The sequence below is a fragment of the Ranitomeya imitator genome, chromosome 5 (genome assembly GCF_032444005.1).
Source record: "Ranitomeya imitator isolate aRanImi1 chromosome 5, aRanImi1.pri, whole genome shotgun sequence".
Lineage (NCBI taxonomy): Eukaryota > Metazoa > Chordata > Amphibia > Anura > Dendrobatidae > Ranitomeya > Ranitomeya imitator.
In genome coordinates this window covers 595,390,224-595,417,953 of record NC_091286.1, presented here as the reverse complement: position 1 = coordinate 595,417,953, position 27,730 = coordinate 595,390,224, and positions in this window count along the sequence as shown.

The following is a 27,730-nucleotide window of genomic DNA, read 5'->3' as shown; positions in this document are numbered from 1 at the left end:
ATTGCCGAGAAGATGCAAAACAATGAAAATAATAAAATCATTAATTACCAAAATAATAGAGAAAGTCAACACCACATTGCAAATAAACATTCATTCCAAATAAAGAAGCAGGGCGCGTCCGAGGGTGAGTATATACCTAATAAGAATATAATCACCCTCGGACGCGCAATGCTTATTTCCAACAGCCTTCCTTCCTAAGAATCAGCCCTTCCGTGGTGTAGAGAGACGTTGTGTTACACTCCAAGGTGTTCCCCAGGTTGCCTTTCCTGAACTTCGATCTTCCGGCTCTCGTTTAGTAGTTGTTGGAAACTACGCTGCATTAGGCCTTCAAATTGGGTATGGGGTGTAGAGAGATGGTGTGTTCCACTCCAAGGTGTTCCCCAGGTTGCCTTTCCTGAGCTTCGATCTTCCGGCTCTCGTTTAGTAGTTGTTGGAAACTACGCTGCATTAGGCCTTCAAATTGGGTATGGGGTGTAGAGAGATGGTGTGTTCCACTCCAAGGTGTTCCCCAGGTTGCCTTTCCTGAGCTTCGATCTTCAGGCTCTCGTTTAGTAGTTGTTGGAAACTACGCTGCATTAGGCCTTCAAATTGGGTATGGGGTGTAGAGAGATGGTGTGTTCCACTCCAAGGTGTTCCCCAGGTTGCCTTTCCTGAGCTTCGATCTTCCGGCTCTCGTTTAGTAGTTGTTGGAAACTACGCTGCATTAGGCCTTCAAATTGGGTATGGGGTGTAGAGAGATGGTGTGTTCCACTCCAAGGTGTTCCCCAGGTTGCCTTTCCTGAGCTTCGATCTTCCGGCTCTCGTTTAGTAGTTCTTGGAAACTACACTGCATTAGGCCTTCAAATTGGGTATGGGGTGTAGAGAGAGGGTGTGTTACACTCCAAGGTGTTCCCCAGGTTGCCTTTCCTGAGCTTCGATCTTCCGGCTCTCGTTTAGTAGTTCTTGGAAACTACACTGCATTAGGCCTTCAAATTGGGTATGGGGTGTAGAGAGAGGGTGTGTTACACTCCAAGGTGTTCCCCAGGTTGCCTTTCCTGAGCTTCGATATTCCGGCTCTCGTTTAGTAGTTGTTGGAAACTACACTGCATTAGGCCTACAAATTTGGTATGGGGGAAACATTGGCGCATCTGCGGTCCCTCCTTCCTCTAGGCCTCCACTGACCTGTCTACTGCTGCCCGTGTTCCCCTGGAACCAATTTTAAATTGCCTACAGGCAGCCCAATTTATTATGTTAGGGCTTCGAAGCCTGTCTGCGGTCCCTCCTTCCACTAGGCCTCCACTGACCTGTCTACTGCTGCCCGTGTACCCCTTGAACCAACATCATAAAATAAAAAAAAAAGTATTTTGCTTATAAAAAAGAAAATACTGGTGAGATATCAAATGCAGACATTTTAACATTAAAAACAAACACACAACTAAAATCTGGTACAGTACTAAAAATGGCCACCAGCTACAATTACTTTCTCCTGCAAGTAGTTAACTGAAAGGTTTTTTCAATTGAAAACACACATATGGCATCCACCGAGTGTTGTCCTGTCGCGTCTTCTTTATATTATTGCCGAGAAGATGCAAAACAATGAAAATAATAAAATCATTAATTACCAAAATAATAGAGAAAGTCAACACCACATTGCAAATAAACATTCATTCCAAATAAAGAAGCAGGGCGCGTCCGAGGGTGAGTATATACCTAATAAGAATATAATCACCCTCGGACGCGCAATGCTTATTTCCAACAGCCTTCCTTCCTAAGAATCAGCCCTTCCGTGGTGTAGAGAGACGTTGTGTTACACTCCAAGGTGTTCCCCAGGTTGCCTTTCCTGAGCTTCGATCTTCCGGCTCTCGTTTAGTAGTTCTTGGAAACTACACTGCATTAGGCCTTCAAATTGGGTATGGGGTGTAGAGAGAGGGTGTGTTACACTCCAAGGTGTTCCCCAGGTTGCCTTTCCTGAGCTTCGATCTTCCGGCTCTCGTTTAGTAGTTGTTGGAAACTACGCTGCATTAGGCCTTCAAATTGGGTATGGGGTGTAGAGAGAGGGTGTGTTACACTCCAAGGTGTTCCCCAGGTTGCCTTTCCTGAGCTTCGATCTTCCGGCTCTCGTTTAGTAGTTCTTGGAAACTACACTGCATTAGGCCTACAAATTGGGTATGGGGTGGAGAGAGATGGTGTGTTACACTCCAAGGTGTTCCCCAGGTTTCCTTGCCATTGCTTCGGTCTTCCGACTCTCGTTTAGTAGTTGTAGAAAAGTACACTGCATTAGGCCTACAAAATGGGTATGGGGTGGAGAGAGATGGTGTGTTACACTCCAAGGTGTTCCCCAGGTTGCCTTTCCTGAGCTTCTATCTTCAGGCTCTCATTAAATTGTGGTTAAATGGAACAACTGCATTTGGCGTACTAGTTGGTTTGGGGCCTACTATCGGTGTCTGCCACTCCTTGCTGTTCTCCTGGTTTCCTGTCCTGAAATTCCATTTTCAGGCTCTCGTTAAGTAGTTGTTAATGTTAGACTGCATTTGGCCTACTAGTTGGGTTGGGGCCTACTATCGGTGTCTGCCACTCCTTGCTGTTCTCCTTCACTGAACAAAGCTGTGCCGCCTGTTTACTACGGTTGCCAATTTTGAACTGCATTTCGACTACTTACTGATTTGGCCCTACTCTCTGTGTCAGCCTCTCATTCCAGTTGTCCTCCACTGCAATGCCCCCTGGTTATTCCTGTGTTACCAATTTTGAACTGCATTTAGCCCACTTTATTCTTTGGGCCTATATCTGTGTTTCCACTTCATCGTGCCCATTGCCCAGCCAGTGATAGATGAGTCTGCTGGTACATTGACCCATAACGCAACATTCCCCGTGCATGCTACACAACAACATTGTGACCCTGCTGAAAGTCAGGTTGCTCTTCCCGCATACCATACCACCTTACACGGGGACAAAGAGGAAGGTGCAGATGAAAGTGCAGGTTCCTTCATCAGGTGGGGGGAGGAATACTAGTTGGCGACGTCACTGGCACAGGGCCTCTCATAGTACGCAAAAGTGTTGCTGCCGGTGGGAGGCGCCCCCGCCGTGCAAACACACCGCTGTACTTTGAGGGGCCCTGTGCCAGTGCTAATGCCAACAAGTGGGCCCCCCCCTGCTTGCTCAGGATCACAGCACTTGCAAAGTTGAAATACTTACCTCTCCCTGCTCCACTGCCGTGACGTGGTCCAGATTTCCTGGGCCCACTAATTACTTGAACCAGCCCTACCCACACAACTTTAGCCAAATGACCCCCAATTTCAAATGCCTTCCAATTATTATAAGGTAAATTACGCTTGACAAGCTTCATTAAGAAGAATGGATGGTTTTGACATTAATATGGGCACTCTAGGTGTTTTCCTGGCCCCCACTCACTGCCGACTATGCTGCCCCATTGACTTGCATTGGGTTTCGTGTTTCGGTCGATCCCGACTTTACGTCATAATCGGCCGATTTCACACGACCCAACTTTTGAGATAGTCGGGTTTCGCGAAACCCGGCTCGACTCTAAAAAGGTCAAGGTCGCTCAACTCTACTCTTCAGTGCTACAGATGACTACGCACGTTCACTAATACACGTACGAACAACTGACACAGCAAAAAAGGACCTGGAGACTATATCCAAAGACTTTGAAGAACTAGAAAGTGAAGGAACTAGGAGCGCAGGCCATCTTCTGATCCATCCTTCCATTGGATGGACAAGGACCAAGGAGATTGAACAGGAATCTACAGGTAAACAGCTGTGAGGCGCTGTGAGCAACATTTTGGGTTTCTTGACCATGGAGTCAATTACCTGTATGATGGACTCCTTGCTAGCGATGGGTTGCATCTTACAAAAACAGGGAAATACATATTTGGAAGGCAACTTGCTACACTCATAAGGATAGGTTTAAACTAGAGCAATATGGGATGGGAAATACATGGCCAGAAAAATATGTGCAGCTAATGGATTCTTTTGCAAATCCTGCTATTAGAGGTGGAAATAAAGAGCAAAACCAAAAAATTCTGAATGAAAATAGAGGAGCAAGAGAAACTGACTACAAACTAAAGTGTGTCTATACAAATACAAAGAGCATTGGAAACAAAAAAGAAAAATTGGAGCTGCTAACAAAGAAAAAGAGATGTGATGTTGTAGGCATCACTTAAACTTGGTGGGATTATACACATGATTGTTATACAAACTTTAAAGGCTACAACTTACAGTAGTGTTCAAAAGTCCTGCATAGGATAAATTGATTGATTTTTCAATTTTTAAAACGTTTTCTGTCGAATATCTTCAATGCTAATATGACATATTATATATCGTTTTGTTCAGAATACAATTTTGCATTCTCTCCCTGTAATATTTTTAGCCTTTGAAGCAGTTTTGCCTGAAATTATTGCAACAATATGGGAATTGAAAGCAGAATTAAATATTGTACAGCTTCAGATCCAAAATTAGCCAATCACAGATGAGGTTCTTGTGACCAATCATAACCTGGATATGGCAGCCAATCACATCTGCTGCTTTGTTTGTTTGATTTATCTGTCGGTCTATCTAGTGAATCATACTGTAGAGTTTTATGATGGGAGCCTTCGGATTTTTGTCAGCGGAGGATCGTGTGCGAGTTGTGGTGCTACATGAAGAGGGTTATACTGGCCCCCAGATCGCAAGGAAGGTCGGCTGTAATTAGAGTACAGTCATAAGAATTTTGCAGAAACATAAGCAGCTTGGAATTACCCAGGACAGGCCCAGATCTGGTCGGCCCAGAAAGTCAACTAAAAGTTTTGGAGGATAGAGTACTGATAAGAACATCCCTTGCCAATCGAAAGCTCAACTCTTCTCAGCTTCTGCGAGAATGGCAAGAAAAGTGCAATATTGAGGGAGCAGCATCAACTGTTAGGAATAGATGTTTGGAAGCAGGATTGAGAGGGTGCAAGGCCCGAAAGAAGCCATTGATGACAGCCATACAAAGACAAAGGCCAAAACTGTGGGCATTGAAATATTTAAAATGGAGGAAGGAGGAGTGGGAAAAAGTGCTATTTAGTGATGAAAGCACTTTTTGCATTTTAGGAAATGATGGCAAGTCTTATGTGAGAAGGTTCCCACATGAAGAGTACAAGCCAGAGTGTTTGAGCTCCTCTATGAAACATCCGATGAAAGTAATGGTCTGGGGCTGTATGGCAGCCAATGGTGTTGGAAGGCTTCATATTGTGGAGGGTATGGTTAATGCAAAAAAAATACATAGACATCCTTAATAAGAAAATGCTGCCTTCTGCTCAACACTCTGAATTAAATAAAAAATAATAAATCTTAAAAAGTAAAATTTAAGTCTGTGTGAACTTGCATTGGAAGTTAATGACCTTAGAAACCTGTTCACCATTCTAAATACTGTACTGGTGTAGGTATGGTTATGCTGTAAAAAAATTATCAAAAATGCGCATAACAATTTATACACTTGGGACATTCAAAAATGAGTATGGCATACAATGAGGGATTACAAAAACATATATGTTCCACCAGTTTCACTGTAGAGATGCAGAAGTATGAAACATATAGATTTCTTCACGCCTATGCAGCACTTTTGAACATCATTTGTACGTTTTAGAAACATGATTAAGAAGAGGGAAGAAGGTGTTGCATTGTATGCTAGGAAAACTCCTAGAATATCTACAGAGAGATCAAATCTTTAGAGAATGGTAGCTCTATTGTAGGTGTTTACTGTAGGCCACCTGGTCAGACTGAAGATATGGATGAACTCTTTTTGCATCAGATGTACAGTACAGACCAAAAGTTTGGACACACCTTCTCATTTAAAGATTTTTCTGTATTTTCATGACTATGAAAATTGTACATTCACACTGAAGGCATCAAAACTATGAATTAACACACGTGGAATTATATACTTAACAAAAAAGTGTGAAACAACTGAAAATATGTCTTATATTCTAGGTTCTTCAAAGTAGCCACCTTTTGCTTTGATGACTGCTTTGCACACTCTTGGCATTCTCTTGATGAGCTTCAAGAGGTAGTCACCGGAAATGGTTTTCACTTCACAGGTGTGCCCTGTCAGGTTTAATAAGTGGGATTTCTTGCCTTACAAATGGGGTTGGGACCATCAGTTGTGTTGAGCAGAAGTCTGGTGGATACACAGCTGATAAACCTACTGAATAGACTGTTAGAATTTGTTTTATGGCAAGAAAAAAGCAGCTAAGTAAAGAAAAACAAGTGGCCATCATTACTTGAAGGTCAGTCAGTCTGAAAAATTGGGAAAACTTTGAAAGTGTCCCCAAGTGCAGTTGCAAAAAATATCAAGCGCTACAAAGAAACTGGCTCACATGAGGACCGCCCCAGGAAAGGAAGACCAAGAGTCACCTCTGCTTCTGGGGATAAGTTTATCTGAGTCACCAGCCTCAGAAATTGCAGGTTAATAGCAGCTCAGATTAGAGACCAGGTCAATGCCACACAGAGTTCTAGCAGCAGACACATCTCTACAACAACTGTTAAGAGGAGACTTTGTGCAGCAGGCCTTCATGGTAATATAGCTGCTAGGAAACCACTGCTAAGGACAGGCAACAAGCAGAAGAGACTTGTTTGGGCTAAAGAACACAAGGAATGGACATTAGACCAGTGGAAATCTGTGCTTTGGTCTAATGACTCAAAATTTGAGATCTTTGGTTCCAACCACCGTGTCTTTGTGCGATGCAGAAAAGGTGAACAGATGGACTCTACATGCCTGGTTCCCACCGTGCAGCATGGAGGAGGAGGTGTGATGGTGTGGGGGTGCTTTGCTGGTGACACTGTTGGGGATTTATTCAAAATTGAAGGCATACTGAACCAGCATGGCTACCACAGCATCTTGCAGCAGCATACTATTCCATCCGGTTTGCGTTTAGGTGGACCATCATTTATTTTTCAACAGGACAATGACCACAAACACCTACAGGCTGTGTAAGGGGTATTTGACCAAGAAGCAGAGTGATGGGGTGCTACACCAGATGACCTGAACCCAATCGAGATGGTTTGGGGTGAGCTGGACCGCAGAGTGAAGGCAAAAGGGCCAACAAGTGCTAAGCATCTCTGGGAACTCCTTCAAGATTGTTGGAAGACCATTCCCGGTGACTACCTCTTGAAGCTCATCAGGAGAATGCCAAGAGTGTGCAAAGCAGTCATCAAAGCAAAAGGTGGCTACTTTGAAGAACCTAGAATATAAGACGTATTTTCAGTTGTTTCACACTTTTTTTTAAGTATATAATTCCACATGTGTTAATTCATAGTTTTGATGCCTTCAGTGTGAATGTACAATTTTCATAGTCATGAAAATACATAAAAATCTTTAAATGAGAAGGTGTGTCCAAACTTTTGGTCTGTACTGTATCTGTTCTCAAAAAGTACAACATAGTGATCATGGAAGATTTTAACCATTCAGATATTCGCTGGGAATCTCTTAGGCAAAAATAATCAGTCCAGAAAATTCTTATATTCTTTTGCTGACAACTTTATCTTTCAATAGGTAGAATATAGAACAAGAGGATCTGCAATCTTGGACTTAATTCTTACCAACAGGGAGGAAATGGTTGAAGAAGTAAAGGGGGCCAGGATTTTAGGAGGCAGCTATAAAACTATCTTCGACTTTTGGACTGTGAGAGAAGGAAGACAAGCAAGGACTCAGACTTTAAGGTTGCACTTTAGAAAAACAGATTTTAATAGACTCAGAAAGAGGGTAGGAATGGTCCAATGGCTGGATGTTCTAAAGGACTGAATTGTCCAAGAAGGATGGGAGATTTTGCTAAACAAAATTTCTCACTGCACAATCAGTAACAATGCTGAAAAGATGGAAGAATTGGAAGCATTTAAAGAAACCAGCATGGACGAACACAACATAAAACACTTGTTAAAAAGGAAAAAATAAATGTACACTGCCCCAAAAAATAAAGGGCTCACTTAAACAACAGAATATAACTCCAAGTAAGAAAAAAGTGAAGGACAGCATCCAATCCAGGTGAAATATTGTGCACTAGGCACAATAAAGGAAACTTTGATATTTCACCTGGATTGGATGCTGTCCTTCACGTTTTTCTTGGTATGTATTTTTTCCATCGGGTCCAGTGGAACTAGGACTTGCATCCACATGTCTGTTGTGCTGTCGGCTACCTTCTGATGTATATAACTCCAAGTAAATCAAACTTCTGTGAAATCAAACTGTCCACTTAGGAAACAACACTGTTTGACAATCAATTTCACATGCTGTTGTGCAAATGGAATAGACAACAGATGGAAATTATTGGCAATTATCAAGACACACTCAATAAAGGAGTGGTTCTGCAGGTGGGGACCACAGACCCCATCTCAGTACCAATGCTTCTGGCTGATGTTTTGGTCACTTTTGAATGTTGGTTGTGCTTTCACACTCGTGGTAGCATGAGATGGACTCTACAACCCACACAAGTGGCTCAGGTAGTGCAGCTCATCCAGGATGGCACATAAATGTGAGCTTCGGCAAGAACTTTTGCTCTGTCTGTCAGCGTAGTGTCCAGAGGCTGGAAGCGCTACCAGGAGACAGGCCAGTACACCAGGAGATGTGGAGGGGGCCGTTGGAGAGCAACAACACAGCAGCAGGACCGCTACCTCAGCCTTTGTGCAAGGAGGAACAGGAGGAGCACTGTCAGAGTCCTGCAAAATGACCTCAAGCAAGCCACAAATGTGTATGTGTCTGCACAAATGGTTAGAAATCGACTCCATGAGGATGGTCTGAGTCGCCGACATCTAAAGATGGGGGCTGTGCTCACAGTCCAACACTGTGCAGGATGCTTGGCATTTGCCACAGAATACCATGTTTGGCAAATTCGCCACTGGCACCCTGTGTTCTTCATAGATGAAAGCAGATTCACACAGAGCACATGTGACAGATGTGATAGAGTCTGGAGATGCTGTGAAGAGCAATCTGCAGCCTGCAACATACTTCAGCATGACGGATTTGGCAGTGGGTCAGTAATAGTGTGGGGTGGAATTTCTTGGTAATAGTGTGGGGTGGAATTTCTTTGGAGGGCCGCACAGCCCTCCATGTGCTTGCTAGAGGTAGCCTGACTGCCATTAGGTACCGAGATGAGATCCTCAGATCCCTTGTGAGACCATATGCTGGTGCAGTTGCCCCTGGGTTCCGCTTAATGCAGGGCAATGCCAGACCTCATGTGGCTGGAGTGTGTCAGCAGTTCCTGCAAGATGAAGGCATTGAAGCTATGGACTGGCCCGCCAATTCCCCAGACCTGAATCCGATTGAACACATCAGAGACATCATGTCTTTGACCATCCATCAACATCATGTTGCACCACAGACTGTCCAGGAGTTGGCAGATGCTTTAGTCCAGGTCTGGGAGGAGAACCCTCAGGAGACCATCAGCTGCCTCATCAGGAGCATGCCTAGGTGTTGTAGGGAGGTCATACAGGCACGTGGAGGCCACACACACTACTGAGTATCATTTCCTTGTCTTGAGGCATTTCCACTGAAGTTGGATCAGCCTGTAACTTCATTTTCTACTTTGATTTTGAGCATCATTACAACTCCAGACCTCCGTGGGATATTAGTTGTGATTTGCGTTGATAATTTTTAGGTTTTATTGTTCTCAACACATTCCACTATGTAAAGAATAGAGATTTATAACTGGAATACTTCATTCAGTGATATCTAGGATGTGGGATTTTAGTGTTCCCTTTATGTTTTGAGCAGTGTATATTAAATTAAAAGAGGGAAGCATATCTAAAGAAGAATATAATGTTGTCTGCAGGGAATGCAGGACAAACGTCAGAAGAGCTAAGGCCAGTAATGAAAGTAATGAAGTGAGACTTCCAAGGGAGACCAAAAGCAATAAAAAAGGATTGTGAAGGTATGTCAAAAGCAAAAGAAAAGTCAAAGATGCTATAGGATTTTTACAAGATGAAAGGAGTGAAGTAGTTAAAAATGATGTTGAGAAGGCTGAACTTTTTAATTCTTATTTTGCATCTGTGTTTTCTAAGAAAGCAATTGTATTGAAGAGATAAAAGAATCCACACTATCTATAAACAGAGAGAAGATGAGGAAATTTCAATCTCCTGGTCCAGGGGAAGCACATCCTAGGGCACTGAAAGAGTTAGCAGAGGAAATTGCAGAACCACTAGCCAGAATGATTGAAAAATCCTGGAGAGCAGGAGAAGTTTCAGAAGTTTGGAGAAGTTAAAATGTGGTCCCTATTTTCAAAAAAGGAAAGAATATGGAGCCAGGAAATTACAGGCCAGTGAGCCTTTCTTCTATACCAGGATAGATCTTTGAACAAATTATTAAATTATTTATATGTAAGTACTTGGATAAGAATACAGTAACTATCCAGGGCCAGCCTGGGTTTGTAGCAAACAAGTCATGCCAGACTATTTTAATTTCATTCTAAGATGGAATTACTGACTGGATTGATAAGGGAAATGAGGTAGATATATTATATCTAGACTTCACCAAAGCATTTGATAAAGTATCTCATACAATCCTTATTGAAATAATTTCCAACTATGGGATTGACAAGGCTATCGTTAGTTGGATTCATAACTGGCTCAGTGATCGTACTCAAAGAGTGATGATACATTGTTGCACATCCACATGTAAGAGTGTTTCAAGTGGAGTACTACAAGGCTCTGTCCTGTCCCCAGTGTGTTCAACATTTTTATAAATGATCTAGATAAGGGAACTGAAGTTAAACTAATCATAATTGCATATGATGCAAAGCTAGGAGGAATAGTGAGCACTAGAGAAGACAGAAAAGGGATTCAGAAGGATCTTGATAAGCTTTAACAATGGGCAGCGACTAATAGAATGCTATTAAACACTGGGAAATGAAAGATTCTATATCTTGGCAAGAAAAATGAAAATTAAGTCTACAGAATGGGAGGAATAGAACTAAGCAGCAGCATGAGTGAAAAAGACTTGGTATACTAATAGATCACAGACTACACATGAGTCAACAGTGTGATGCAGCAGCAAAAAAGGCAAACACAGTTCTAGGATGCATTAAGAGAAGTGTAGAATCTAGATCACGTGAAGTAATTATCCCCCTCTACTCTTCCTTGGACAGGCCTCACCTGGAATACTGTGTCCAGTTCTGGGCACCACATTTTAACCCCTTCACCCCCGGAGCTTTTTCATTTTCGTTTTTCGCTCCCCTTATTTCTAGAGCCATTACTTTTTTATTTTTCCGTCAATATGGCCATGTGAGGGCTTATTTTTTGCGGAACGAGATGTACTTTTGAACAAGACCATTAGTTTTACCATGTCGTGTAACAGAAAGCGGGATATAATTCCAAGTGTGATGAAATTGCAAAAAAAAGTGCAATCTCACACTTGTTTTTTGTTTGGCTTTTTTGCTAGGTTCACTAAATGCTAAAACTAACCTGCCATTATCATTCTCCAGGTCATTATGAGTTCATAGACACCTAACATGTCTAGGTTCTCTTTTATCTAAGTGGTAAAAAAAAATTCCAAAATTTGCTAAAAAAAAAATAAATTGCGCAATTTTCCAATACCAGTAGCGTCTCCAATTTTCATGATGTGGGGTCGAGGGAGAGCTTATTTTTTGCGTGCCGAGCTGGCATTTCCAATTATACCATATTGGTGCAGATATGTTCTTTTGATCGCCCGTTATTGCATTTTAATGCAATGCTCCGGTGACCAAAAAAACGTAATTTTGGCGTTTTGATTTTTTTTCTCGCTACGCCATTTAGCGATCAGGTTAATCCTTTGTTTTTATTGATAGATTGGGTGATTCTGAATGCGGTGATACCAAATATGTGTAGCTTTGTTTTTTTTTATTGCTTTATTTTGATTGGGGCGAAAGGGGGGTGATTTGAACATTTATATATTTTGTATTTTTTTTATATTTTTAAACACTTTTTTAAAATTTTGGCATGCTCCAATAGCCTCCGTAGGAGGCTAGAAGCATGCACTACACGATCGGCTCTGCTACATAGAGGTGAAGCACAGATCACCTCTATGTAGCAGAAATGCAGGGTTGCTTTGAACGCAGACCATAGGGTGGCGCTCAAAGCAATCGGCCATCAACAATCATAGAGGTCTCAAGGAGACCTTTGTTTTTTATGGCAAGATCATGTGACTGGGGTCAGCGGTGCGAGCATCTCCGGCCGTGCGGCCGGGAGCGCTAGTTAAATGCCGCTGTCAGCGTTTGACAGCGGCATTTAACTAGTTAATGGGCGCTGGCAGATCGCGATTCCACTCGGGCTCATTGCGCGCACATGTCAGCTGTACAAAACAGCTGACATGTCGCGGCTTTGAGGAGGGCTCACCGCCGGAACCCACCTCAAAGCGGGGGGTTTGCCAGCTGACGTACTATTCCGTCAGCTGGCAGAAAGGGGTTAAAAAAGACATTGAAAAATTGAGCTAGTTCAGAGAAGAGCTACCAGGATGGTGAGCGGACTGCAAAGTATGTCCTATGAGGAATGATTAAAGGATCTGGGAATGTTTAGTGTGCAAAAAAGAAGGCTAAGAGTAGACTTAATAGCTTTCTTCAAATATCTGAAGGGATGTCACCGTGTAGAGGAATCATTTGGAACTTATTCTCATTTGCACATGGAAACACGAGAAGCAATGGAATGAAACTGAAAGGGAAAAGATACAGATTGGACATTAGAAAAAACTTTTCGACAGTGAGGGTGATCATTGAGTGGAAGATGCTGCCACGAGAGTTGGTGAATTCTCCTTCAATGGAAGTCTTCAAACAGAGGATGGACACACATCTGTCTGAGATGGCTTAGTGAACCCTGCATTGAGCAGGGGGTTGGACATGATGACCTTGGAGGTCCCTTCCAACTCTAACACTCTTTGATTCTAAGATTCTATGGAGGACTATGTGAGGCCCATTATACTGTATGTAGGACTATGTGGGGCCATTATACTATACTAGATTGTGGCCCGATTCTAACGCATTGGGTATTCTAGAATATGCATGTCCCCGTAGTATATGGACAATGATGATTCTAGAATTTGCGGCAGACTGTGCCCGTCGCTGATTGGTCGAGGCAACCTTTATGACATCATCGTCGCCATGGCAACCATTATGACATCATCGTCGCTGTGCCCGTCGACCAATCAGAGGCGCGGGATTTCTACGTCGATGCTGTGCCCGTCGCTGATTGGTCGAGGCCTGGTGGCCTCGACCAATCAGAGACGCGGGATTTCCAGGACAGACAGACAGACAGAAAGACAGACAGACAGACGGAAAAACCCTTAGACAATTATATATATAGATGGAGGACTGCGTGGGGCCATTATTCTCTATGGAGAACTATGTGTGGCCCATTATACTGTATGGAGAAGTATAAGGGGCCATTATACTGTATGGATGGCAATGCAGAGCCCATTATACTTTATGGAGGACTATGTGGGGCCATTATACTATATGGAGCACTATGTGGGGCCATTTTACTGTATGGAGGACTATGTGAAGCCCATTATACTGTATAGAGAACTATGCGGGGCCCATTATATTGTGTGGAGGGCTGTGTAGGGATCACAGTTGGGATATCATACTGTGATGGGGTAACTAAACTTTGCTTTACTTTGTGATTGGTGGGTACTTTTATTAGTATCATACTTTATTATCTGTATTATTGAAGGTTTCTATCCTTTGTTATTACATACTAGATGGTGGCCTGATTCTAACACATTGGGTATTCTAGAATATGTATGTATGTATATAGCAGCCACATAGTATATAGCAGAGTCCACGTAGTATATAGCAAATACTACGTGGCCTGTGCTATATACTACAGTGCCTACAAGTAGTATTCAATCCCCTGCAGATTTAGCAGGTTTACACATTCGGAATTAACTTGGCATTGTGACATTTGGACTGTAGATCAGCCTGGAAGTGTGAAATGCACTGCAGCAAAAAAGAATGTTATTTCTTTGTTTATTTTTTTTTTAAATTGTGAAAAGTCTTTTCAGAGGGTCATTTATTATTCAACCCCTCAACCCACCAGAATTCTGTTAGGTTCCCCTAAAGTATTAAGAAGTAGTTCAGGCACAAAGAACAATGAGCTTCACATGTTTGGATTAGATTAATTATCTCTTTTTCCAGCCTTTTCTGACTATTTAAGACCCTCCCCAAACTTGTGAACAGCACTCATATATGGTCAACATGGGAAAGACAAAGGAGCAGTCCAAGGCCATCAGAGACAAGATCGTGGAGGGTCACAAGGCTGGCAAGGGGTACAAAACCCTTTCCAAGGAGTTGGGCCTACCTGTCTCCACTGTTGGGAGCATCATCCGGAAGTGGAAGGCTTATGGAACTACTGTTAGCCTTCCACGGCCTGGACAGCCTTTGAAAGTTTCCTCCCGTGCCGAGGCCAGGCTTGTCCGAAGAGTCAAGGCTAACCCAAGGACAACAAGGAAGGAGCTCTGGGAAGATCTCATGACAGTGGGGACATTGGTTTCAGTCAATACCATAAGTAACGTACTCCACCGCAATGGTCTCCGTTCCAGACGAGCCCGTAAGGTACCTTTACTTTCAAAGCGTCATGTCAAGGCTCGTCTACAGTTTGCTCATGATCACTTGGAGGACTCTGAGACTGACTGGTTCAAGGTTCTCTGGTCTGATGACACCAAGATCGAGATCTTTGGTGCCAACCACACACGTGACGTTGGAGACTGGATGGCACTGCATACGACCCCAAGAATACCATCCCTACAGTCAAGCATGGTGGTGGCAGCATCATGCTGTGGGGCTGTTTCTCAGCCAAGGGGCCTGGCCATCTGGTCCGCATCCATGGGAAGATGGATAGCACGGCCTACCTGGAGATTTTGGCCAAGAACCTCCGCTCCTCCATCAAGGATCTTAAGATGGGTCGTCATTTCATCTTCTAACAAGACAACGACCCAAAGCACACAGCCAAGAAAACCAAGGCCTGGTTCAAGAGGCAAAAAATCAAGGTGTTGCAGTGGCCTAGTCAGTCTCCTGACGTTAACCCAATTGAAAACTTGTGGAGGGAGCTCAAGATTAAAGTCCACATGAGACACCCAAAGAACCTAGATAAATTGGAGAAGATCTGCATGGAGGAGTGGGCCAAGATAACTCCAGAGACCTGTGCCGGCCTGATCTGGTCTTATAAAGACGATTATTAGCTGTAATTGCAAACAAAGGCTATTCCACAAAATATTAAACCTAGGGGTTGAATAATAATTGACCCACACTTTTATGTTTAAAATTTATAAAAATTTAACTGAGCAACAAAACTTTTTGGTTTGTAAGATTTATGCATCTGTTAATAAATCCTGCTCTTGTTTGAAGTTTGAAGGCTCTAACTTATTTGCATCTTATTAAACCTGCTAAATCTGCAGGGGGTTGAATACTACTTGTAGGCACTGTATGTGGCTACCTTTGTTATTACATACTAGATGGTGGCCCGATTCTAACACATCGGGTATTCTAGAATATGTATGTATGTATATAGCAGCCACATAGTATATAGCAGAGTCCACGTAGTATATAGCAAATACTACGTGGCCTGTGCTATATACTATGTGGCTGCTATATACATACATACATATTGTAGAATACCCGATGCGTTAATACAGGCCACGCAGTATATAACAGTGGCCACACAGTATATAACACAGCCAAAACAGTATATAACACAGCCCACATACTATATAACACAACCCACGCAGTATATAGCAGCCACGCAGTATATAACACAGGCGACGTAGTATATAACACAGGCCACGCAGTATATAACACAGGGCACATAGTATACAGCACAGCCCACGCAGTATATCACACAACCCGCGGAGTATATAACACTGCCCACGTACTATATACCACAGCCCACGTACTATATAACACAGCCCACGCAGTATATAGCAGCCACGCAGTATATAACACAGGCGATGCAGTATATAACACAGCCCACGTAACATATAACACAGGGCACGTAGTATATAGCACAGCCCATGGAGTATATCACACAGCCCACGGAGTATATTGTATAACACTGCCCATGTAGTATCTAGCAGCCATGCAGTATATAACACAGCCCACGCAGTATTTAGCAGTGTGGGCACCATATCCCTGTTAAAAAAATTATTAAAATAAAAATAGTTATATACTCACTCCCTGGGATCCAGGGAAACTCTGGCGATACGCGCGTGGTTGTCGCCATCTTTTGTTCCCAGGATGCATTGCGAAATTACCCAGAAGACTTAGCGGTCTCGTTAGACGACGGAAGGTGAGAATAGCAGGTTTTTTTGTTTTTTTATTATTTTTAACATTACATCTTTTTACTATTGATGCTGCATAGGCAGCATCAATAGTAAAAAAGTTGGGGACACACAGGGTTAATAGCAGCGGTAACGGAGTGCGGTACCCGCGGCCCGTTACCGCTGGCATTAACCCTGTGTGAGCGGTGACTGGAGGGGATTACGGAGCGGGCGCCGGGCACTGACTGCAGGGGAGTAGGGGAGGGACTAATCGGACTGTGCCTGTCACTGATTGGTCGCGGCAGCCATGACAGGCAGCTGGCGAGACCAATCAGCAACGCGGGATTTTGGTTACGGAAGTTGCCGACAGAAAGACGGAAGTACCCCTTAGACAATTATATATATAGATTTAAATTAGTTTTTGGATCATATGGTTTTGCTGCTCTTACATAACATATTATTCCAGTATTTCCCATTTATGATTGCATGTTTATTTTATTCTAAGAGCTATTAAATAAAATGTACTTTGTTCCTGGAACAACCCCTTTAAGTTTGTTTCCGTATGAAAAATCCATTGTTATATTTGATGACAAGGAAAAACTTCCTAAGTTGAAGACTTTTTTTAAAATAAATACCAAGTTTTTAATTTTGTCCCTTTATGCATTTGAGTTGGTCATCCCTGCTCTAAGCTATATAAACCCATGTGGAACATGATACAGAAGTGAGGACAGAAATAAAAGGAAATGTAACACATACATTCTAAATGATATTAGCTGATTAGACTCCAGAAAGAGTGAATTGTGCTACAAAATTCAAGCGCAACTCCAGCAATGAGCACAGAACACACAAAGACCCTCAAACTTGAAGAAATGTAAAAATAGAAACACATACAAAATAGGAGACCAAATGTGCTGTCAGCATACAACCACTCCTTAATTTGAACTTCATGGTTTTTCTCGTGAAATGCTGATAAGATTTCCCTCTAGGCATTCTCATGTGTTACATATTCTGAAATCATGTTCTGACACCAATCCATTCCAGTCAGCACATTTGTATGTCGATATCTAGTTTTGATCATTTACTCCCTGTGTTTACTTTAGATGGTCAACGACAAATGAAAGCCAATGTATAGGTGCACTATATCATGTGGTGGTTTCACTGTTCAGTTATAACCAAAATGTTTTAGGATACACTGGTTGTTGGACCACACTCTGTAGAGTGGTCAGACAGTACAGTGCTGACCCATCATATCGGTGATTTGTAGAGAAGCAAGAGAAGTAGGTAAGAAGGAGTTTGTTGGGGGGTGGGAAGTAGGTTACAAAAGATAGCTGCAGCCTGTGTGAACCTGTAAAATGATACAGGAGCAAAGAGCGAGAAAAAATACTGCCTTTAGGCTCTTAAGTAAAACTCATGAAACCGTAGGCTCTGAGCATGAAAACACCCCCAATTAACACTCGACAATCAGAGTAAATCATGAGAACTGTAAATGCTGCTCTTGGTGACATTTATAAATGCAATTTTTGCTTAGTGCACAGCTACTGTAGGTCTTGGTCTTGGGAAATAAGGGTTGCATGGCACATTCACAGAGCAAATTCTTGGATCCAATTGTATACATAAGCGTCAGCGCTTCCTGGGCTCTATGCAGCACTGACATTTATCAGTGGTTGGTGGTTTCACAGTGCTCAGGACCCCAGGGTCCTGCAAGCGCTGCGATTCCGATGCTGTACTCACCTCTCCGAAGCCCACCCGTGACGAGATCTGATCACATCCCTCTACTTTTTAACATATTTATTAATGACCTTGTAGGGGGCATTCAGAGTAGAATTTCAATATTTGCAGATGACACTAAACTCTGCAGGGTAATCAATACAGAGGAGGACAATTTTATATTACAGGATGATTTATGTAAACTAGAAGCTTGGGCTGATAAATGGCAAATGAGCTTTAATGGGGATAAATGTAAGGTCATGCACTTAGGTAGAAGTAATAAGATGTATAATTATGTGCTTAATTCTAAAACTCTGGGCAAAACCGTCAATGAAAAAGACCTGGGTGTATGGGTGGATGACAAACTTAAATTCAGTGGCCAGTGTCAGGCAGCGGCTACAAAGGCAAATAAAATAATGGGATGCATTAAAAGAGGCATAGATGCTCATGAGGAGAACATAATTTTACCTCTATACAAGTCACTAGTTCGACCACACTTAGAATACTGTGCACAGTTCTGGTCTCCGGTGTATAAGAAAGACATAGCTGAACTGGAGCGGGTGCAGAGAAGAGCGACCAAGGTTATTACAGGACTGGGGGGTCTGCAATACCAAGATAGGTTATTACACTTGGGGCTATTTAGTTTGGAAAAACGAAGACTAAGGGGTGATCTTATTTTAATGTATAAATATATGAGGGGACAGTACAAAGACCTTTCTGATGATCTTTTTAATCATAGACCTGAAACAGGGACAAGGGGGCATCCTCTGCGGTTGGAGGAAAAAAGGTTTAAGCATAATAACAGACGCGGATTCTTTACTGTAAGAGCAGTGAGACTATGGAACTCTCTGCCGTATGATGTTGTAATGAGTGATTCATTACTTAAATTTAAGAGGGGACTGGATACCTTTCTGGAAAAGTATAATGTTACAGGGTATATACACTAGATTCCGTGATAGGGCGTTGATCCAGGGAACTAGTCTGATTGCCGTATGTGGAGTCGGGAAGGAATTTTTTTCCCCAATGTGAAGCTTACTCTTTGCCACATGGGTTTTTTTTGCCTTCCTCTGGATCAACATGTTAGGGCATGTTAGGTTAGGCTATGGGTTGAACTAGATGGACATATAGTCTTCCTTCAACCTTAACCCCTCTGTGACCTTAGACGTACTATCCCGTCGAGGTGCCCTGGGCTTATCTGACCCTGGACGGGATAGTACGTCATAGCCGATCGGCCGCGCTCACGGGGGGAGCGCGGCCGATCGCGGCCGGGTGTCAGCTGCTTATCGCAGCTGACATCCGGCACTATGTGCCAGGAGCGGTCACGGACCGCCCCCGGCACATTAACCCCTGGCACACCGCGATCAAACATGATCGCGATGTGCCGGCGGTGCAGGGAAGCATCGTGCAGGGAGGGGGCTCCCTGCGGGCTTCCCTGAGCCCCCCGCAGCAACGCGATGTGATCGATTTGCTGCGAGGGTCTCACCTCCCTCCCTGCTCCCTGCTCCGGATCCAAGATGGCCGCAGATCCGGGTCCTGCAGGGAGGGAGGTGGCTTCACAGAGCCTGCTCAGAGCAGGCACTGTGAAGGCTGCAGCGCTGCATGTCAGATCAGTGATCTGACAGAGTGCTGTGCAAACTGTCAGATCACTGATCTGTGATGTCCCCCCCTGGGACAAAGTAAAAAAGTAAAAAAAAAAATTTCCAAATGTGTAAAAAAAAAAAAAAATATTCCAAAATAATGAAAAAAAAAAAAAAATATTATTCCCATAAATACATTTCTTCATCTAAATAAAAAAAAAACCCAATAAAAGTACACATATTTAGTATCGCCGCGTCCGTAACGACCCGACCTATAAAACTGGCCCACTAGTTAACCCCTTCAGTAAACACCGTAAGGAAAAAAAAAAAAAACGAGGCAAAAAACAACGCTTTATTATCATACCGCCGAACAAAAAGTGGAATAACACGCGATCAAAAGGACATATATAAATAACCATGGTACCGCTGAAAGCGTCATATTGTCCCGCAAAAAACGAGCCGCCAAACAGCATCATCAGCAAAAAAATAAAAAAGTTATAGTCCTGAGAATAAAGCGATGCAAAAATAATTATTTTTTCTGTAAAATAGTTTTTATCGTATAAAAGCGCCAAACCATAAAAAAATGATATAAATGAGGTATCGCTGTAATCGTACTGACCCGAAGAATAAAACTGATTCATCAATTTTACCAAACGCGGAACGGTATAAACGCCTCCACCAATAGAAATTCATGAATAGCTGGTTTTTGGTCATTCTTCCTCACAAAAATCGGAATAAAAAGCGATCAAAAAATGTCACATGCTTGAAAATGTTTTCAGTAAAAACGTCAACTCGTCCCGCAAAAAACAAGACCTCACATGACTTTGTGGACCAAAATATGGAAAAATTATAGCTCTCAAAATGTGGTATTGCAAAAAATATTTTTTGCAATAAAAAGCGTCTTTCAGTGTGTGACGGCTGCCAATCATAAAAATCCGCTAAAAAACTCGCTATAAAAGTAAATCAAACCCCCCTTCATCAGCCCCTTAGTTAGGGAAAAATAAAAAAAAATGTATTTATTTCCATTTTCCCATTAGGGCTAGGGTTAGGGCTAGGGTTAGGGCTAGGGTTAGGGCTAGGGCTAGGGTTAGGGCTAGGGTTAGGGTTAGGGCTAGGGTTAGGGCTAGGGTTAGGGCTAGGGTTAGGGCTAGGATTAGGGCTAGGGTTAGGGTTAGGGCTAGGGTTAGGGTTAGGGCTAGGGTTAGGGTTGGGGCTACAGTTAGGGTTGGGGCTAAAGTTAGGGTTAGGGTTTAGATTACATTTACAGTTGGGAATAGGGTTGGGATTAGGGTTAGGGGTGTGTCAGGGTTAGAGGTGTGGTTAGGGTTACCGTTGGAATTAGGGTTAGGGGTGTGTTTAGATTAGGGTTTCAGTTATAATTGGGGGGTTTCCACTGTTTCGGCACATCAGGGCTCTCCAAACACGACATGGCGTCCGATCTCAATTCCAGCCAATTCTGCGTTGAAAAAGTAAAACAGTGCTCCTTCCCTTCAGAGCTCTCCCGTGTGCCCAAACAGGGGTTTACCCTCACATATGGGGTATCAGCGTACTCAGGACAAATTGGACAACAACTTTTGTGGACCAATTTCTCCTGTTACCCTTGGGAAAATACAAAACTGGGGGCTAAAAATAATTTTTGTGGGAAAACAAAAAGATTTTTTATTTTCACGGCTCTGCGTTATAAACTGTAGTGAAACACTTGGGGGTTCAAAGTTCTCACAACACATCTAGATAAGTTCATTGAGGGGTCTAGTTTCCAATATGGGGACACTTGTGGGGGGTTTCTACTGTTTAGGTACATTAGGGGCTCTGCAAACGCAATGTGACGCCTGCAGACCAATCCATCTAAGTCTGCATTCCAAATGATGCTCCTTCCCTTCCGAGCCCTCCCATGCGCCCAAACGGTGGTTCCCCCCCACATATCAGGTATCAGCGTACTCAGGACAAATTGGACAACAACTTATGGGTCCAATTTCTCCTGTTACCCTAGGGAAAATACAAAACTGGGGGCTAAAAAATAATTTTTGTGGGAAAAAAATTTTGTTTTATTTTTATGGCTCTGCATTATAAACGTCTGTGAAGCCCTTGGTGGGTCAAAGTGCTCACCACACATCCAGATAAGTTCCTTAGGGGGTCTACTTTCCAAAATGGTGTCACTTGTGGGGGGTTTCAATGTTTAGGCACATCAGTGGCTCTCCAAACGCAACATGGCGTCCCATCTCAATTCCTGTCAATTTTGCATTGAAAAGTCAAACGGCGCTCCTTCCCTTCCGAGCTCTCCCATGCGCCCAAACAGTGGTTTACTGCCACATATGGGGGATCAGCGTACTCAGGACAAATTGGACAACAACTTTTGGGGTCCATTTTCTAATGTTACCCTTGGTAAAATAAAACAAATTGGAGCTGAAGTAAATTTTTTGTGTAAAAAAGTTAAATGTTCATTTTTATTTAAACATTCAAAAAATTCCTATTAAACACCTGAAGGGTTAATAAACTTCTTGAATGTGGTTTTGAGCACCTTGAGGGGTGCAGTTTTTAGAATGGTGTCACACTTGGGCATTTTCTATCATATAGACCCCTCAAAATGACTTCAAATGAGACGTGGTCCCTAAAAAAAATGGTGTTGTAAAAATGAGAAATTGCTGGTCAACTTTTAACCCTTATAACTCCCTAACAAAAAAAAAATTTGGTTCCAAAATTATGCTGATGTAAAGGAGACATGTGGGAAATGTTACTTATTAAGTATTTTGTGTGACATATCTCTGTGATTTAATTGCATAAAAATTCAAAGTTTGAAAATTGCGAAATTTTCAAAATTTTCGCCAAATTTCCGTTTTTTTCACAAATAAACGCAGGTACTATCAAAGAAATTTTACCACTATCATGAAGTACAATATGTCACGAGAAAACAATGTCAGAATCACCAGGATCCGTTGAAGCGTTTCGGAGTTATAACCTCATAAAGGGACAGTGGTCAGAATTGTAAAAATTGGCCTGGTCATTGACGTGCAAACCACCCTTGGGGGTAAAGGGGTTAATAACTATGTAACTATGTAACATCACGGGGATCCAGCATTGTCACATAGGTCAAGCTATGGTGACTTGTTAGACTCAGCCAGCAGCAGCAGTTTTTATTGTGTAAAATCGACAAAACATAGAAAAATTATATAAATGTGGTATCGCTGTAATCGTACTGACCCAAAGAATAAATCTACCATATCAATTTTACCACAAGCGGAACAGCAATAAAAAAAAAAACAATTACTGAACTGCTGGTTTTTGTTAAATCTGCCTCCCAAAAATCGGAATACAAAGTGATCAAAAAATGTCATGTGCCCGAAAATGGTACGAATAAAAACGCCAAATTGTCCCGCAAAAAATAAGCCACACATGACTATGTCAGTCGAAATATGGAAAAATTATAAGTCCCAAAATGTGGTGATGCAAAAACTATTTTTTGCAATAAAAAGCATTTTTTAGTGCGTGACAGCATCCAAACATAAAAAATCGATATAAATCTGGTATTGCTGTAATTGCACCAACCAGAAGAATAAAGACACCTAATCACTTACACCGTATGAAAAATGGCGTAAAAAATTTTAAAAAAAAAAATTCTTCACCAACTGTTGATTTGTTCATTCTGCCTCACAAAGATCACAATAAGGCTTGGGCTTGGCCCACATTTATCTTGCACTCTGCGCTGAGCACTTACACCGGGGCTTCCATGTAAATCTCTGAAATACGTGATTCAGACAGAACCCCCTGTAGAAAATTCCCTATAATGAGGCACATGGAGGCACAGAGGACACTGTCTAACCTGTGATGAGGTGGTATCTGTCCTTTTAGGCATGCATAAATGTGTTGATGGCCACAGTTTTGTGCACCTCTGAAAACAAGGACACCACTGAACAGAAGACAGACAGAGTCCAGAGTAACTCTGTTGCCGAATTAAAGTGAATGAATCCTTCAGTGGTCTCGTCTGAATCAGGAGATTTACATGGAAACCCCAAAGTAAGTGCTCAGAGTAGAACACAGGATAAATGTGATCCAAAATGTTATATAAAATGTTCCCAATAAAAGCTTCAACTCAATACACAAAAAAAGCCCCCACTCAGGTCCATCATCTGATAGTGAAATATAGGTGACTTCTATGTTACTAGTAGTACAAAGGCTCTGTAAAAGTACTATGGTTCCTTGTCCTCCAAAAGAAGTCCAACTAATTCTGCTCTCTTAAATCCAAATGCCCCCTCCCTTCTGAGTGCCACAGTGTGCCTAAACCACATGTTTGGCATTTCTGTAGCAATGAGAGCTCGCCTAATTTACGGGTGCATGTCTCCAGAAGTATGAGCTGGGCATAATGTGCTGGTCACTACAACGTACTGGTCACTGCAACCTACTGGTCACTTCAATGTACTGGTAACTACAACAGCAGTTTGTAATTTTCACTCATCAATATCCACTGCTGCTTGTTTCTGGAAAACATTTATGAAGTCAAAATCGAAACTACCCCTGTGGATAAATTCCGAGAGGAAAACATTTGCCAATCTCAAAGTCGGCATGAACGTTGCACATTCAGATTCGTGTTCAGATTCCTGAGCATTTTCCACAAAATTTGGTAAATGATCTGGTTTCCACGAAGGCAGTGATTTTACCTGCAGTTCTGATCAGCGGTAACGTTACCCCTGGTAACATTGTTACCATCAATCAGAGCACTGCAGGGACAATCTGTCAGATGTCAGCGTGACCCCTCAGCTGTGACTGTGACCCGTGGTGCGGTAAATCATTACTGCCGGTCAGAGAGCCATGGTTCCCATGCCGTCATATGACAGATTAAGCCCCCAGCTGTGATAGTAGGTGAGAAGTTTACTTCCGGTCACTGGTGTCAGCTGGCAGAACTACTACTCCCATCAGCTGACGCTTGCTACAGCTAATAATGGCGAGAACAGGTATGGCTGATGGGAGAGGCTGCATCCTTCAGCTGACAGCATTAGCAATGCTGGTTATCAATAATAGAGAGGTCCACATGGCGTTTAAAAAAAGTAAATAAATAATTACAACAAATGGGGTGGTGTCCCCCCATTTCCATTGTTTTGGCACATCAAGGACTCTCCAATTGCGACATGGTGTCTGGTAATAATTCCAGCCAATTTTGTGATCCGAAAGTCAAATGGCGCTCCATCCCTTCCAAGCCCTGCTGTGCACCCAAACAGTAGTTTTCACCCCACATATGGGGAATTAGCGTACTCAGGATAAATTGCTAAACAATTTTTAAGGTGCAATTTCTCCTGTTACCTTTATGAAAAAAACTAAATTTTTGTGTTATAAACTTCTGTGAAGCACCAGGTGTTCAAGATGCTCATCACACACCTAGATAAGTTCCTGGAGTGGGTCTATTTTTCAAAGTGGGGTCACTTTTATGGATTTTCTACTGTTTAGGCACATCAGGAGCTGTTTAAATGTGACATAGCGTCTGCTCTCTTTAAAAAAAGGAAACAGAGGGCACCACTAATCAATAATCAAACAAAGGGGTTCTCCTGAAGCATGCTAAATGGCAATAGATTAAGTAGGAGAGAGAAAGATGCATGCTGAAACAGAAGGGAACACACAAAAATTTAATTAAAATAGGTTTTATTAGCATAAGCAACAACACATGCAACGAGACAGACTAATAAACAACAATAAAAAAACTAAAAATGGTTAAATGCCTGATTACGCCCATAATATGGCAATAACCAACCTCCACTAAATTCAATTGGCGAAATATCAGTATATCAGTGAAAAATAAGTAAAGATTTTTAAAGATTTTTAGAAAACAAGACATATATACAGCTCTGGCAAAAATTAAGAGACCACGGCAAAATTTTCAGTTTGTCTAATTTCTCTCTTAATAGGTATATTTTTGAGTAAGATATAAATTGTTCTTTTATTCTATAAACTACAGACAACATGTCTAAGAAGTTCCAAGCAATAAATTTTGTATTTATTTTCTGAAAATGAGAAATGGTCAAAATAACAAAAAAATGCATTGCTTGCAGACCTCAAATAATGCAAAAAAAAAAAACAAGTTCATAATCATTTAGAAACAACAATACTATTGTTTTAACTCAGGCAGAGTTCAGAAATCCATATTTTGTGGAATAAGGCCGGCGTCACACTTAGCGTAAAACAATACGGTCCGTATATTACGGCCGTAATACGCTGAAAAGTCCCGAAAAAAGTGGTCCGTAGCTCCTCCGTAGGCAGGGTGTGTCAGCGTTTTTTGCGCATGGCATCCTCCGTATGTAATCCGTATGGCATCCGTACTGCGTGGTTTTCTCGCAGGCTAGCAAAACCAACATACCGCTATAGAAGTGATCCATGTGTCCCAAAAAGAAAAGAAAATATATATATACTGTCTATATATATATATATATATATATATATATATATATATATATATATATATATATATATATATATATATGTCAGTAGACACATATATTAGAGAGAAAAGCCGGTAATTCAGTGCGGTGTACAGTAAAATCACACTGACAGCTTACAGTAGAATAGGTAGAATAAATGTGTACACGTAGAATAGGTATATATATATATATATATATGTCAGTGAGACACATATATGTATATATATTAATATTTTTTCCAGCGCTATACAGCTTGAAAGCCGGTAATTCAATTACCGGCTTTTTCTTTCTCCTTCCTAAAACCCGACATGATTTGAGACATGGTTTACATACAGTAAACCATGTCTTCTCTCCATTTTTTTTGCAGATTCCACACTACTAATGTCAGTAGTGTGTATCTGCAAAATTTGGCCGTTCTAGCTCTTAAAATAAAGGGTTAAATGGCGGAAAAAATTGGCGTGGGCTCCCGCGCAATTTTCTCCGCCAGAGTAGTAAAGCCAGTGACTGAGGGCAGATATTAATAGCCTGGAGAGGGTCCACGGTTATTGGCCCCCCCCTGGCTAAAAATATCTGCCCCCAGCCACTCCAGAAAAGGCACATCTGGAAGATGCGCCTATTCTGGCACTTGGCCACTCTCTTCCCATTCCCGTGTAGCGGTGGGATATGGGGTAATGAAGGGTTAATGCCACCTTGCTATTGTAAGGTGACATTAAGCCTACCGTAATTAATAATGGAGAGGCGTCAATTATGACACCTATCCATTATTAATCCAATTGTAGTGAAGGGTTAAATAAAACACAAACACATTATTTAAAATTATTTTAATGAAATAAAAACAATGGTTGTTGCAGTATTTTATTCAACGCCCAATCCAGTCACTGAAGACCCTCGTTCTGTGAGTAAAAAAACATAATAAACCAACAATATACTTACCCTCCGCAGATCTGTAACGTCCAACGATGTAAATCCTTCTGAAGGGGTTAAAACATTTTGCAGCAAGGAGCTGTGCTAATGCAGGCTGCTCCTCGCTGCAAAACCCCAGGGAATGAGGCTAAAAATAGATCTATGATCTATATTTAGCTTTATTTGCGGTGAGGCGCCCTCTGCTGGCTGTTCATAGATCGTGGGAAATTACCTAGAAAGCTCCCTGGCTTTCTAGGTAATTTCCCACGATCTATGAACAGCCAGCAGAGGGCGCCTCACCGCAAATAAAGCTAAATATAGATCATTGATCTATTTTTAGACTCATTCCCCGGGGTTTTGCAGCGAGGAGCAGCCTGCATTAGCACAGCTCCTTGCTGCAAAATGTTTTAACCCCTTCAGAAGGATTTACATCGTTGGACGTTACAGATCTGCGGAGGGTAAGTATATTGTTGGTTTATTATGTTTTTTTACTCACAGAACGAGGGTCTTCAGTGACTGGATTGGGCGTTGAATAAAATACTGCAACAACCATTGTTTTTATTTCATTAAAATAATTTTAAATAATGTGTTTGTGTTTTATTTAACCCTTCACTACAATTGGATTAATAATGGATAGGTGTCATAATTGACGCCTCTCCATTATTAATTAGGCTTAATGTCACCTTACAATAGCAAGGTGGCATTAACCCTTCATTACCCCATATCCCACCGCTACACGGGAATGGGAAGAGAGTGGCCAAGTGCCAGAATAGGCGCATCTTCCAGATGTGCCTTTTCTGGGGTGGCTGGGGGCAGATATTTTTAGCCAGGGGGGGGGCAATAACCGTGGACCCTCTCCAGGCTATTAATATCTGCCCTCAGTCACTGGCTTTACTACTCTGGCGGAGAAAATTGCGCGG